Source organism: Dipteris shenzhenensis, chromosome 1 (assembly GCF_047967505.1).
Source record: "Dipteris shenzhenensis isolate YYH24624 ecotype China chromosome 1, Dip_SZ_1.0, whole genome shotgun sequence".
Lineage (NCBI taxonomy): Eukaryota > Viridiplantae > Streptophyta > Polypodiopsida > Gleicheniales > Dipteridaceae > Dipteris > Dipteris shenzhenensis.
In genome coordinates this window covers 72100897-72114173 of record NC_141596.1, presented here as the reverse complement: position 1 = coordinate 72114173, position 13277 = coordinate 72100897, and the positions used below count along the sequence as shown (strand labels likewise).

Here is a 13277-nt window from a genome sequence, read left to right as displayed (position 1 = left end):
ATCACTATTTGTTGATAGTGATCACCAATCCCATAGATCCTGAAGGGTCTCAAAAGGACTTTAATACAATCTATCATCTCTCTCTCTCTCTCTCTCTCTCTCTCTCTCTCTCTCTCTCTCTCTCTCTCTCTCCATCTCTCCACCCCCCCTTATCAGATGGGGAAATTGCTGTATTTCATTCATGGAGAGCCCACAAGCCTTATTTGGCATCTAAGGGAGAGCCCACAAGCCTCAAACCATTGAGCGGGCTGCAAACAAACCTACAGTTTATGGCAGAAAAATTGGAACACACACCCAAAGCTTGGCAACTAGGAAATTATTATTTTCTCCATTAAAGGTTGTGACTCACTGCGAGAATTTGAGGTCATGAGGACTAGAGGTGGTGCCCTTCAAATTCTCTTTTGGTTTCTGCACAAGTGGGCCATGAGAGAGGAGGCTCAATGACTATCATAGCAAGCATCCCTCTGGAAAAACAATCATGCACCATATGGATCTTTTCGGAAAAGGAGACAAAGGAGGTAATTACATAAATATATGGTTGTGTGGGGGTGACCACTAGAGAGCTCGGCTATTTGGGCGGCCAAGCTTCTCCAGAGCACCAAGTCACAAAAGCACGCACTACACCACCACCAAGAAATTTGTGTGTGTGTGTGTGTGTGTGTGTTCCTCCAGCTGCCATTCCCCAGCCATCTAATAAAGGAGGTCAAAAGACTTATGTGGAAAAGACAAAAGCCAAAGGGGCAAAGCCTTCAGTTCATACAAGAAGTCAAGTCATTTCAGCTCAAAACAAAGATAAAGGAAAGGGCAAGCAAGTGGAAAATAATTCATCTTCTCATGAGGGTTGGCAGACTGCAAAGAAGACAGTGCCTCTCAAACAAAGACCTCTCCAATCTCGTAATTGGGATGCTTCTGCTCCTTCTCCTAGTCAACCATCTACCTCTTCTAATAGCCCCATCTCAAAGGCATGGGTCAATGCAGTCAAAAAGGGTATTCCGCTTTGTGAAGAAGATGATTTTGTCAGGGAATTGGATTCTGAGGGTCAGCAAGACCCTGAAGCAATGGCAGAGGCCTGATGCCTCCTTTTCTTTTTGAGAACTACTCATTTCTTTTACATATTTTCATGCGTGCTTCTCTTAAATGTGTTTGTTACAATATACAGGGCCTCTGCAACCCGAATAAATGGAGGCTCCTTTGGCACTATATAAATACAACTCATCCAGATGTTGTGTCTGCAAGAGCATAATCAGCATTCTTTTGCTGGCCAGCATGGGTTCTTTTCAGGATATGATATATTTCATGCAGGCTCTGATCAATTCTCAAGGGTGTGCATTCTAACCCGACATGATTTGCAGCCCTGTGTAGCATATAATGATCTTTGTGGCCGATGGTGTGGGAGAGGAGAGCACACACAAAGGGATAGGGAGACACCAAAAGTGGTGGAGCAAAAGCTACTCCAGCTTATTCCTCTATCATATATATATGAGTATACATGGGCACTGTACAAGTGGGTGGGCACACTGCCCTTTACCCCAACAACCTCCCACTTAAAGGCAGTGTGCCTTTAAGGGAGTATAGTACACATATAATACAATCAGCCATAGGCTAAAAAACAAGATGACCACACCATCATCCTATGCCCATCGGCACTTTACAATGTGCAAACAAGAAGTCAAATGGCACTCTACCATTCAGAGATCTCCTGGGTGACCTGTTAAGCAAGTATGCAGCTGTCTTACATGCCTCAGCCCAATAGCATTCGGTAAGACCTGCATACCGTAGCATGCTACCAATCTTGTCCAATAGAATCCGATTTATGCCTTCTGCCAAGGCATCGTGAGCAGAAAGATGAGGAGTGGTCAACACCCTCCTGATACCAAGTGTATCACATAGATGCTGAAATCTAGAAGAGATAAACTCTACATCACCATCAGTCATCAAGCTCAATAGCTTCTTTCTTGACTGATTTTCAGCATTACCCAAGAAGCGCTGAAATGTATCATATACATCATGCTTCTGCCGAATCGGATAGAGCCATATGTACTTTGTAGCAGCATCAATAAATGTCACAAAGTAAGAGGCACCACCTAGTGAAACGGTAGGCATAGGCCCACAAACTGCACTATGAACCAACTGCAATGGCTCAAGATACCTCTCACTGACTGTCTTCCTCACAAAGGAGGATCCTGACTGCTGACCATCATCACAATCATGACATAAAATTTGAGAGACATCCATAACAGGAATGTATCTCAATGTTGTAAGGGCTTCCATACCTGCAGTAGACATATGTCCAAGTCTAGCATACCATAAACTAGCTGATGGCTGCTTACTAATCATAAGCATCTTATCCTGGACACCTGATACATGCAATGCATAAGAGAATCCAACCCGTGATCCCCTAGCCATAACCAGATTGCCTCTAGCAATCTTCCATGCATGATCACCCAAAGAGACATGATAACCTGCCTCAACCAACTGTCCAGTACTGATCTTGCTCGTAGCAAGTCCTGGTATATGTCTAACCCTCTGTAGAACAAGAATAGAGCCACTAGGCATAACAAGGTGGATATCCCCATAACCATAGACATCCATAGAATGATCAATGCCCATCAAACCACTCTCCACAATGTATGCACTGAACCATGACCTATGAGGGGTCATATGACATGAAGCACATGGATCTAACATCCAATCGCCGAGAATGGGTACATCAGTGGCCAAGAAGGAGGTGTCAGACATAGACAAAAGAATGCCTTCATCACTGCTACTGTCAGTGGAAACCCTGGCATCCATGCCTTGAAGCTCAACATGCTTCTTCTCCTTCTTCCTGTCATTCTTAACCTTGCTCTTCTTCTCGTATTTTCTCAGCCATTTCCAGCAATACTTTTTCATGTGGCCATACTTTCCACAATAGAAACATCTAACACAAGTCCGAGAGCTAGACTTGCTCCTGGAATTCCCCCTTGAACATGACCTGTTTCTACCAATTAATCGACCTTTGGAGTGCATATCAAGGCTGTATTTCAGCCCATCAGGACATTTCAGCCCATGATGCTGTAACATAACACTATCATGGTCATACATCCGGCATATACGAGTATAAAATTCATATGCATGGTAGTCTACACCCTGTACACCATCCTGTACCTGCAAGTAGACTGACTTCGAGAGTGATGACTGAATGATAGAGCATGCTTGCTCATCCATGTCATCCCAATCACTCTATTTAATGCTATTAGGCTTGACACCTTTGCATTGAATGGGCTTATGCTGCCTCTTCTGCACTAACACATCATAAATCTGCTCTTTCCAATACTGAAAGTTTGATCCATCCAACCTCTCAATATCAAAGAGGGCACTACCAGCTGTAGATGCCATATCTGTGGCACAATAGGTCACAACCAAAGAGCAATATAGTGCAATAGGCAACCCAAATGACCAAAAAATATAGTGTTGTCCAGACCAATCAGGTCTCCAAATAAATTGGCTGATCCAATGCTCAAAAGCACTCAGCCATAAAGAGGCATAAACAAGAATATATGCAGCCCAGTAACCTGCTAATGCCTGGCAATCCAAGTAAGAAATGCACTGAACCAAATGAGCAATGCCTGCTCACCCTGCCTGCTCACCCAATGGCAATAGGAGCCCAGCTCAACTATCCATAAACATCAGTGCAGCATCCACCAGTGCAAATCCATAATGCATCGAAATGGCATTTACTGCATCACCAATGCATCACCTCAAGCGCGCAATCCTTTGGCAACAAAATCAAGCATTCACCACTTGCCAAATATGCCAAAGTGACTTGCCAAAATGCCAATAATGCCCTTGGACTGAAGTGAGATCCCAATCACTTTATATAATTTACTGTGAGCTCCCAATTCACTGTTGTGCAAGAGAAATCCCTACAACAATACCTCACAGCCACTTTGGGCAAAATAACACGCTGTCCCTGTTTTTAAACAGCGATATCTTTTCACTGAAAGACCGGATGCCAAAGCTATAAGCAGCAAAGTTGTAGCTGGTAGAAAGATCTACAAGTTGTCGGCTGACCTCAAGAGCCAAATCCTTTGTGGATTCTCAGATATTCTCACCTGAAAAACAGCTTCCTGCACATTAGTCACAAATAGACAGTAGACTGCAACTTTTTGTGGTTTTGCAGAGGCTGTAACTCCTGCAGCTTATACCGGATCAACTTGCTTCCAAAAGCAAAGTTGTAGTATGTTCTGTGAACTACAACTTTCCAGTTCGGCACAAAGTGCAATTCCGCACCAGGAAAGAGATATTCAGTCCTGAAAATGACTGTTTTGTCATAAAAACAGCAACAGCAGCTTCCTTGAATGTTTGCTGCCAAGTGACATCATGAGAAATACTATGGACATACATCAAGTATCCTGCAAGTCAATGAGCACAAACCAGTTCAAACATGTATCCACTTTCATGCATAAAAGCGTACCAAATGCCTGTCATAAATCTGTCAGAGTCTCCCCTATGAAAAGTCAGTATAAAACTGAAGGACCAAAGTTGTCCAAAAGATGTAAATAAACCCAACAAATCAATGCAAAGTGACTATCAATGTCACTGAACTCGGCATCAAGACACCTCACAAATGTTACCAAGGCTGTATTTTTTGCTCAACCTTGAGACCTCTCACAACATGTGAGGAATGATGCATCCAAAATGTGTCAATTGACAACCAAAATTGCATCCAAATGGCATGTACCACTATATCATTTGTGCATCCAAGTAAGCAACAATATCATGCATCCGTTGTACCCTTGTGACATCTGCAAATAGAAAAATGGCACTGTACTTGTGCTGTCACTGTTTTTAAACAGCAATATCTTTTGATCCAAAAGTTGGATCAACTTGCATCCAACAGCAAAGTTGTAGTGTTTTGAAGGATCTACAACTCTCTAATTGAACGCAGTGGCAGATTCTGCACAGGTGAAAAGATATACAGTCTGCAAAATGGCTGTCTGCACACTGATCACGAACTGTCCCTATTTTGGACAGTAAATAACTCTGTACTGTAAACTCGGATGACCGAGCTATCAACAGAGAAAACGTAGCCCTTCCAAAGTTCTCCGACTCCTCTGTTGGGCACTGAGCCTAAATCCTTATGGATTTGCAAATACTTGCTGTCGAAAATGGCATTCCGCTCACTTTTACTGTCTGAAATACTGTCAGATTTCCAGACTAAAAACAAAGAACTCACTCTTTTTCTCCAAAGTGGATGTTGTTGCTATCACTTGGCTGCTCTTCCTTTGCTCACGGGAAGGAGAAGGGTATGGAGAGAAAGAGACTCCTATCTACTCCATCTAAGAGCTCGCAGTGGCTCACGAGCCATCTGCAACCGCTGCATCTACAAAGAGCTTCCCTACAGCCCTCTCCAAACAACGCTCTCCAATGAAGGCTCAGCCTCAAGAGTGCATCGCTCAAAGCTCCAAGCACATACGCTTCAACCACAGCTCCTCCGCCATACGGGCAGCTCCAACAATATCCACTCGTGAGTTACGAAACACCAATGTCAACGATCTCCAGCAAGTATCTACGAAGCAATGCTTCCATCAACGAGGCAATGAAGCTCCCAAACGATCTCTTCTCCAACCACTCCTACTCACGGCTCTACAACAGTGTCCTGCAACACACGCTCATGGGTGCCTCAATAGCCTGGGCTCCCTCGATGGCTGCATTGAACTCTCTCCTCAGGCTCTTCTCCTCGAGCCCCCGGAGCTCAGATCAGTAGATGAGCATAGCTATGGCTGCCCCATCTTCTCCACGAGAGACATCTATCCAAAGCTCCTTCAATGCTCGATCCGCACACACCACAAGCCCTCGCGAAGATCCCCGCAGATCGAACACCACGACCTGCTCTGATACCAATTGTGGGAGAGGAGAGCACACACAAAGGGATAGGGAGACACCAAAAGTGGTGGAGCAAAAGCTACTCCAGCTTATTCCTCTATCATATATATATGAGTATACATGGGCACTGTACAAGTGGGTGGTCACACTGCCCTTTACCCCAACAGATGGTTCCTTGTATGCCTCTCAAACTTCAGCTTGTAGAGCTCGAATGTGGGATTCCATAAAGCAATATCCTCGGTTCACTAATGCTATACTTTGTGGTATTTTCAATAATTCTCCTCACTGGAAGGACAATACCACTCATAAATCCCATATGCTACCCTCTGAAATTCAGCAATGGGAACTTATGATTTCATCACTTCGTACCGCAAATTTATGGACAGCAACTCACCCTTCAGTTTTGGGCTTTACATATCATCATAATGCTTTTACAGAATATTGGGCCAAGCTTGATAGATTGTATCTTATTCATGCTCAGCAATATGATGATTATACATGTCAAATGTGGACTGACCATTCTCAACAACTGTTTGATCACACTCCTCTTTGGCTAAACTTTTCATTTGGTATGCCTTTGGATGATATGCAGCTCTCTCCAGTCAGACACTTACAGGTCAATCGATTATATCTTTCTCATGAAAAATTCCAGCAAATGATTCGATTGGCTTGCAGGCCATTGTTATCACATGCTTGGGAGGATATTGACTTTGCTTGGAACTCTTTTGTGCATCGCATTCAAAATGTCATTAAGGAATATGGAAGATGGTACATGGCAGAAACCAGGCATCATATCCAGTGGGCAAAATCACAAAAGCAGTCCTTGTTACAAATTAGCCATCAAAGGTCCCTTTCTGCTTCTGAACAAAGTTCATTGTCTTGTGCTTCTTCCATAATTGATGCCAATGATAAACGCAAGCTTTCCAAATGGATTACAAGGGCTACAGTTAAGCCTATGCTAGATAAGGGCTGTTCCTTAAAATCTATTTTTCAGAATTTACATGCATATAGACAAAGTCAATCTATCATGAGAGTCAGAAAATCAGATGGTATTTGGACCCAGACTTTATCTCAACTAGAAAAACAATGTCTCGATCATTTTCAGCTTCTTTTTTCTCAGCCATCTTCTTCTACTCCTCAGGTTGAATTGGCTCGGAGCAAATTTATTGATCTTGTCTCTCCTATTGTTTCTTTGCCAAAGCTTCACTGCTGGAAGTGTCTTTTTCAGATATTGAATTGGATGATGCTCTAAAATGTTTAGGTAAACATAAATCCCCTGGCTAGGATGGTTTGACGGTTGAATTTTTTGTAGCCTTCTGGGCTGAATTGAAGGGTCCAATCTTGAAGCTCATTAATGTAGCTTGGCAGCATCAACATCTTCCTTCAGCTTGGAAGCATGGTCTAGTCAAGCTTAGAGTTCACCATATGCAGCAATGTATGCTTCAATAGAGGCAAATATTCTAGAAAAAACTCAACTGTAAGACCATCCCATCTTGGAGATTTCCATCTACCACAGGATTTGATTGCATCTGACAATTCCCTCTCAGTAAAAGGTTCCTCCAATTCCAAAGCTTGAGTAGTGGAAAAAAAAAGGAAAAAAAGAAGGAAACACACACACACACATTTTTTTTTTGTGGAAACTAAGAACATTATATTATGAAACATCCATTTTACGACAGGGCGGCAGTGCTTGAGAAAAGAGCCAATGCCCTATCCATCAGAAACAGTAAAAGAAAAGCTCAATGCAAGAGACATCGAAATCGTCCTCATGCAAGGCATCATATAAGGATTGCTGCAATGAGGCCCGGAAGAACTCATAAGGGTGCTGAAGAAATGAATTCAGAAATGCATGATTTCGCTGAAGCCAGAGGGTCCATAAGGCCCAGTACCTGATCCAATGGAAGAAAAGTGAATACTGGGACAAAGAAGCTGATAATCTGCCAAACATCTAGAAAAACCTCGAGAACCTGTGTGCTGGAAATCTGAGAGAGAAAAAATAGGAGATCTTGTCCAGAAGGTCTCTGGAATATGAACAAAACCACAATAAGTGCTGAATACTCTCAGGAGCATGATGACATCTTGGACAAAGAGGAGAGGCAATACTTCTTTGAGCCAATTTCACTCTCATTGGAAAAATACCAACAATACATCACCAAAAAAAGAGTCTCTGCTTTAATGGCATTTTCAACTTCCATATCAGTTTCAATTTTCCTTTCCACCAAGATAAAGACTTATTTAGATGCCAAAGAGAATTTGCATGATGAGCAATCTATGGAGGAGGTAAAATCAATCTATAAGCCTGTATGGAAGTCAATAAATGCAAAGGTTGAGAGGATAACTCTGGACTTGAAGACTGAAGATGCCAGTCTTGAAGCCTGTCTCTTACTTCCAATGATGGAATCGGAACAAAAGGAAGTAAGAGATCTGCAATAACTTTCCATATGGGTCTATGATGCATCCCAAGATTGTATTGTTGACAAGCTGCCGGAAAAGAGAGAATATGCCCCTGAGTATCTACCACATCATCAATGAACTTGATGCCCAACTTCATGAGATTGTAAGCCCTGATTGGTTGTTGTACAGCAAGAGGAGAGTAAAAGACAGCACTCCAGTGAAGGCTTTCGAGTCGAAGAGATGAAGCTATAGAAGCAGGATGGGGAGACCATTTGATGCAAGAGAGCACCTGCTTCCAATCTTGAATCAGGGCAGTAGAAAATGGACAACCAGGTATTTTACCTTGAAACTTGCCAAGTACTACTTCCCATGGATCAACGAGCCAATGCCCATAAGCATTTGTGCGCATCTGGCCACACAAAAATGCCCACATAATAGACCATGGCTGCTCTTGCTGAAAAAAAATCTTGAGCATAGTGACCTTTCTTGCCAACCCATGAAATTTGATGTTTAGAATATTCAAACCTCCATGCATTCTTGGAGAGCAAAGCAGGTCCATTTTGAGCAACCTTAAAGCTTTTTTATGAAGCTTAGTTTTCCAAAAAATCTCCATGGCTTGAGACATAAAAGAAGAGAGATCTCGAGATGATCAATGTAGTAAAGGCAGGTAAAACTGGACATAAGCTAAAACAATGGACTGGACAATTCGAAGCCGAACATGCAAAGGCCAAGTGGAGATCTTCCAATATTCTAATGTGTCCTGAATTTTGTTGAATACCCGAGACATTTGTTGCTTATTTCTGATTTTCCAGCCAATTGGATAACCCAAATGTCTTACTATGTTCTCAGGATGAATAATCTGAACTGGCCAAAGGAGAGCATGCTAGTCACAATGCTTGAGAGGCAAGAGTTTTGATTTCTGAAAATTAATATTTAGACCAGCTGCCAACCCAAAATGAGAAAGGGTATCCATGAATAAGCGAAGCTCCAGAGGACAATTCTTTGGCATGAAGAAAGAATCATCTGCATAAGCCTGTGCAATGAAAGGCCGTGAGCCAGGAATTTGAAGCCCCACTAGCTGTCCAGTATCAACTAGATGATCCATATAAAGAAGCAAAGGATGAGAAGCAATAGCATAGAGGAAAGCACTGAGAGGGCATCCCTGTTGAACTGACCATCCTAGAGTCCGAGACTCAGACAAATAATTCCCTATAAAGCATTGAGCAGTGGAATCTGAGTAAAGCCAATAAATGACATTAACTAGCTTTGGCCCAAAACCAAGTCTAGACATGGTTTGAGAGACATAATCCCACTGTACGGTATCAAATGCCTTTGCCACATTCACCTGCATGACCAAAACATCTTGTGCTGAATATTTAGCATATTCCATTGCATGAGAGTATTGGAGATATTATCATGTATATTCCTTCTTGCAACAAAACCATATTGCCTGGGATGAAGACCATCATGAAGAATATCCTTTATCCGGTGAACCAACATTTTAGCAATAAGTTTATATATAACAGGCATCAAAGTGATGGGCCTCCAGTTAGCCATAGTCTCACATAGGAGTTTTTTTTGAAAAAATCAGAAAATGTCAGACACATGGAAGCGAGGTCTTCTTAAACTCCTTCCAAAAAAGTAAATTTGTGAATCCTTGGTTGATTGGAGACCTATCACGCTTATGCCGGTCATTTACAAATTTACTACCAAAATGATTGTTGATTGGTTGAAAGGCTATTTACATGATGGGTTGGATCCCACGCAATATGGTTTTGTTCCTCGTAGGCATATCACAGATAACATTGCTAATGCTTAGGTTGGAATCGAATATGCCAAATATATGCAGCAGGATGTTTTGCGATTGCAAGTTGATATTGCCAAAGCTTTTGATACTGTTAAGTGGGATTTTATTTCATCAACTATGCAGGCCTTGGGATTTGGCCCAAAAATGCAGCAAGTTATCAATTGGTTATATCAAGATAGTAAAGCTGCCTACATACTTTCAGGGGATATTTCTACAACCTGGACTCTTGGTTGTTCTGTTCGGCAAGGATGTCCCCTCAGTGCTTTACTTTTTGCCATAGCCACTCATCCAATGCTTCAATATGTGGACCACCTTTTGGATACTAGCATGTTACATGGATTGGAAATTCCAGGCAGCCGTAGCATGATCGCCCAAGCATATGCTGATGATTCCTTCTTTACCCCAAAAAATACTCGGAGCGATCTCTCCATGATTATGCAGGCTCTTTCTACATATGGTTTGGCTGCTGGTCTTCGTGTCAATTTCCAGAGATCAAAATTATTGCTATTGCATGCTAAAGACTGGCATAGTCTTTTGTGGCCTCGGGAAATTGTTCCAACTTCTCAACTGATTCGACGTCTTGGCTATCCTCTAGGTTGGGGGCTTACTCGTTCTCAACAAATTGATTGGGTGCTTACAAAGTTCAGGGCAAAACTTGAATATTGGAAGCTTGCAACTTGGCCATTACATGTTCGTTTGCAAATAACACAATCCATTTTGATAGCATACATACAATTCTATGTGCCTCTCATCATGTTCACTAAGGCAGATCTGGTTTCCTTTATGTCTGCTATCATGGAGATTTTCTGGTGTTCAAAAAATGGCAAGAAAAGGTTCAGATTACTCTCTATGCATCGTCTCTGCTCTCCAAAGATGCACGGGGGTCTGAACATACTCAATATTCAAATGCATATACTTGCTCACAGGGGGAAAATGATGTTGCAGTTCATGCAAGGGGATCAGCCTTGGGCTTTCATGATCCGCTCTCTTACTTCTGCTTTTGGGCATTGGCAGCCTACAAAGTGGGATTTCCTATTTGGCTCTATTCAAGGCAAGATCAAAGGCTGCCCTTTTGTCTCTCGTTTGCTTCTTAATTGGAAGCATATTTTATCCCACTTGGAATGGAATGGTAGAGATTCTTTGTCGGGAAATTCCTTGAGGGCTGAGAATATTTATTGGTCCAAAGTATTTCACCCTCCTTTGGCTATACAAGAACCCATGCGTTCTTTCTATCTTTCAAAGGCGTTTCCCATGTGGCGGATGTACTTCAAGATGATGGCACTCTTTTATCTTTTTCGATGGCTGCTAGCAAATATGGTTTGGGAGCTCATTATCGTCCTTTATGGCATCAAATTTCAGAAATGCTTCAACCATTCTTGCCGGTACCTCGGTTGGAACTTCAGAATAGGCTTGAGGATTGGACTCCACATTCTTCTTCCTCTTCAACCCGTCATTTGAAGCTCTCACATATCACAGTGCCTTCTCTATATAAAGTGTTATTACTTCTGCCTTGGATTTCTGATAGAGCAAATTCTGTTTGGCATATGGATCGCCCACTAAAGTGATGGAGAAAGCGGCTGCGTCTCCTTTGGCATTATAAAGTTCCTCTTCGGCAACAGCTTTTCCTTTGGCGAGTCCTACTTGGCATTTTTCCATCTGGGCATTTACTCGCACATAGACATATTGCTCCGGCTATTTGCCACAGATGTCTACATTCTGCCGAATCTGTGCTTCACATCTTCTGGCACTGTCCACACACTTGTGATTTCCTCGCTCTCATCCAACAGGGGCTTCGAGCAAGATTTCCTACTGTTACTTTTGGCAAGTTCTTCTGGTTATTTGGTTTTCATCCAGCTAGACAGGGTTTTGATTTATTTTTTGTTTGGGTGCGCTACTGGGCACTGTGGACTCTATGGATAGACAGAAATCATAAAGTCTTTGGTGATCCTACTTTTCCATCTTTTGTTTTTTTCAAATGATCTCTGCGGCAATCGTTCTATGATTGCTTTCAGACTCGTTTGATTGATCATGATGTATATCTAGCTTATACTGAGATTTTCAGTTGAGTAGTAGTTACTCCACTTTGGAAGTAACTATGAATGTAATTATTTCACAGCAATAAAATATTTCTTCTCACAAAAAAAAGTGTGTGTTTCCTTCCCTCCCTTTCTCTCTCTCCGTCTCTGCATCTCCCCCTATCCCTGTCTTTCACCTCTCTCTCTCTCTCTCTCTCTCTCTCTCTCTCTCTCTACACACCATATACAGTGTACAAAAGAAAGCGATTAAGAGGGTTGGGAATTTCCCAACCCTCCTAATCGCTTTCTTTTGTACACATGTTACTCTCTCTCTCTCTCTCTCTCTCTCTCTCTCTCTCTCGTTCAAGCTCTATTGCACCTCAACTGTTTAAACACACACAACCTAAAAACCAAAGACCGTATCCTTAAAGAGCCAGTCCCTTGTGCTCTTTTAAAATCAACCTTCTTCATCTTCTTCACTCTTAAAGAGCCACTCCCTTGTGAGCTCTTACTTGTACAAAGCTTGTAGCTCCTTCTCTATATTCCCTGTTGCTACAAGAGTGGATATTACAAGCATTGCCCAAAATAGCTTCCTCCTGCCATTTCTCCACTCCCAGCCTTCACCTCCCCCTCGCCTCCCTCTTGCTCCTCTTCCTCTTCTTCTTCTCCTCCCCCTCCTCTTCCTCCTCCCGTTCTCTCCTAAAGGGTCTATGAGACTAAAACAACCAAGGACAATGATCTAAAAGGGTAGAGCCTCTAAGCGAGTACACACACAAACACTAGTACAAAAGTATCTGAGCCCATCGAGAGATGTGGCATCACTGTGGTGGTTCTTTGTATGTCTAAGAAACTAAGTCCAGAGAGAGGCTCCGGTGGTGGTTGGTGCTGCGGGGCAGCATGCAACCCATGACGTCGGTCAATATGTGAGAGTAAGAGAGAGTGCGTAGACATGTTGTGGCCTCCTAAGAGTGGTCATTTGCTTGGCTTGCATAATCAACATTAGCAGGCACACACGACCATCTAAACTTGGCAAGCTGAGTATTCTTGCCCAATGTGAACTTAGCAAGGAAGAGGTAATGGAGGGCCAACCGCTCCAGCCAAAATGAAGTGGGCAAAGCTGGGAATAAAAGTGCAACCAATTGGTCCCAGTCTTCTACAATCTACCAAGAGCCACATCTCAGGCAGGATACCCA

At 42.6% G+C, this 13277-nt stretch overlaps 1 protein-coding gene across 3 annotated transcripts in view; it reads right to left on the bottom strand.

The window, feature by feature from the left end:
* The window catches only part of LOC147906335 (kinesin-like protein KIN-8B), a 94112-nt gene that overhangs the window by 79217 nt on the left and 1618 nt on the right, over positions 1–13277 (bottom strand). The window lies entirely within an intron of this gene.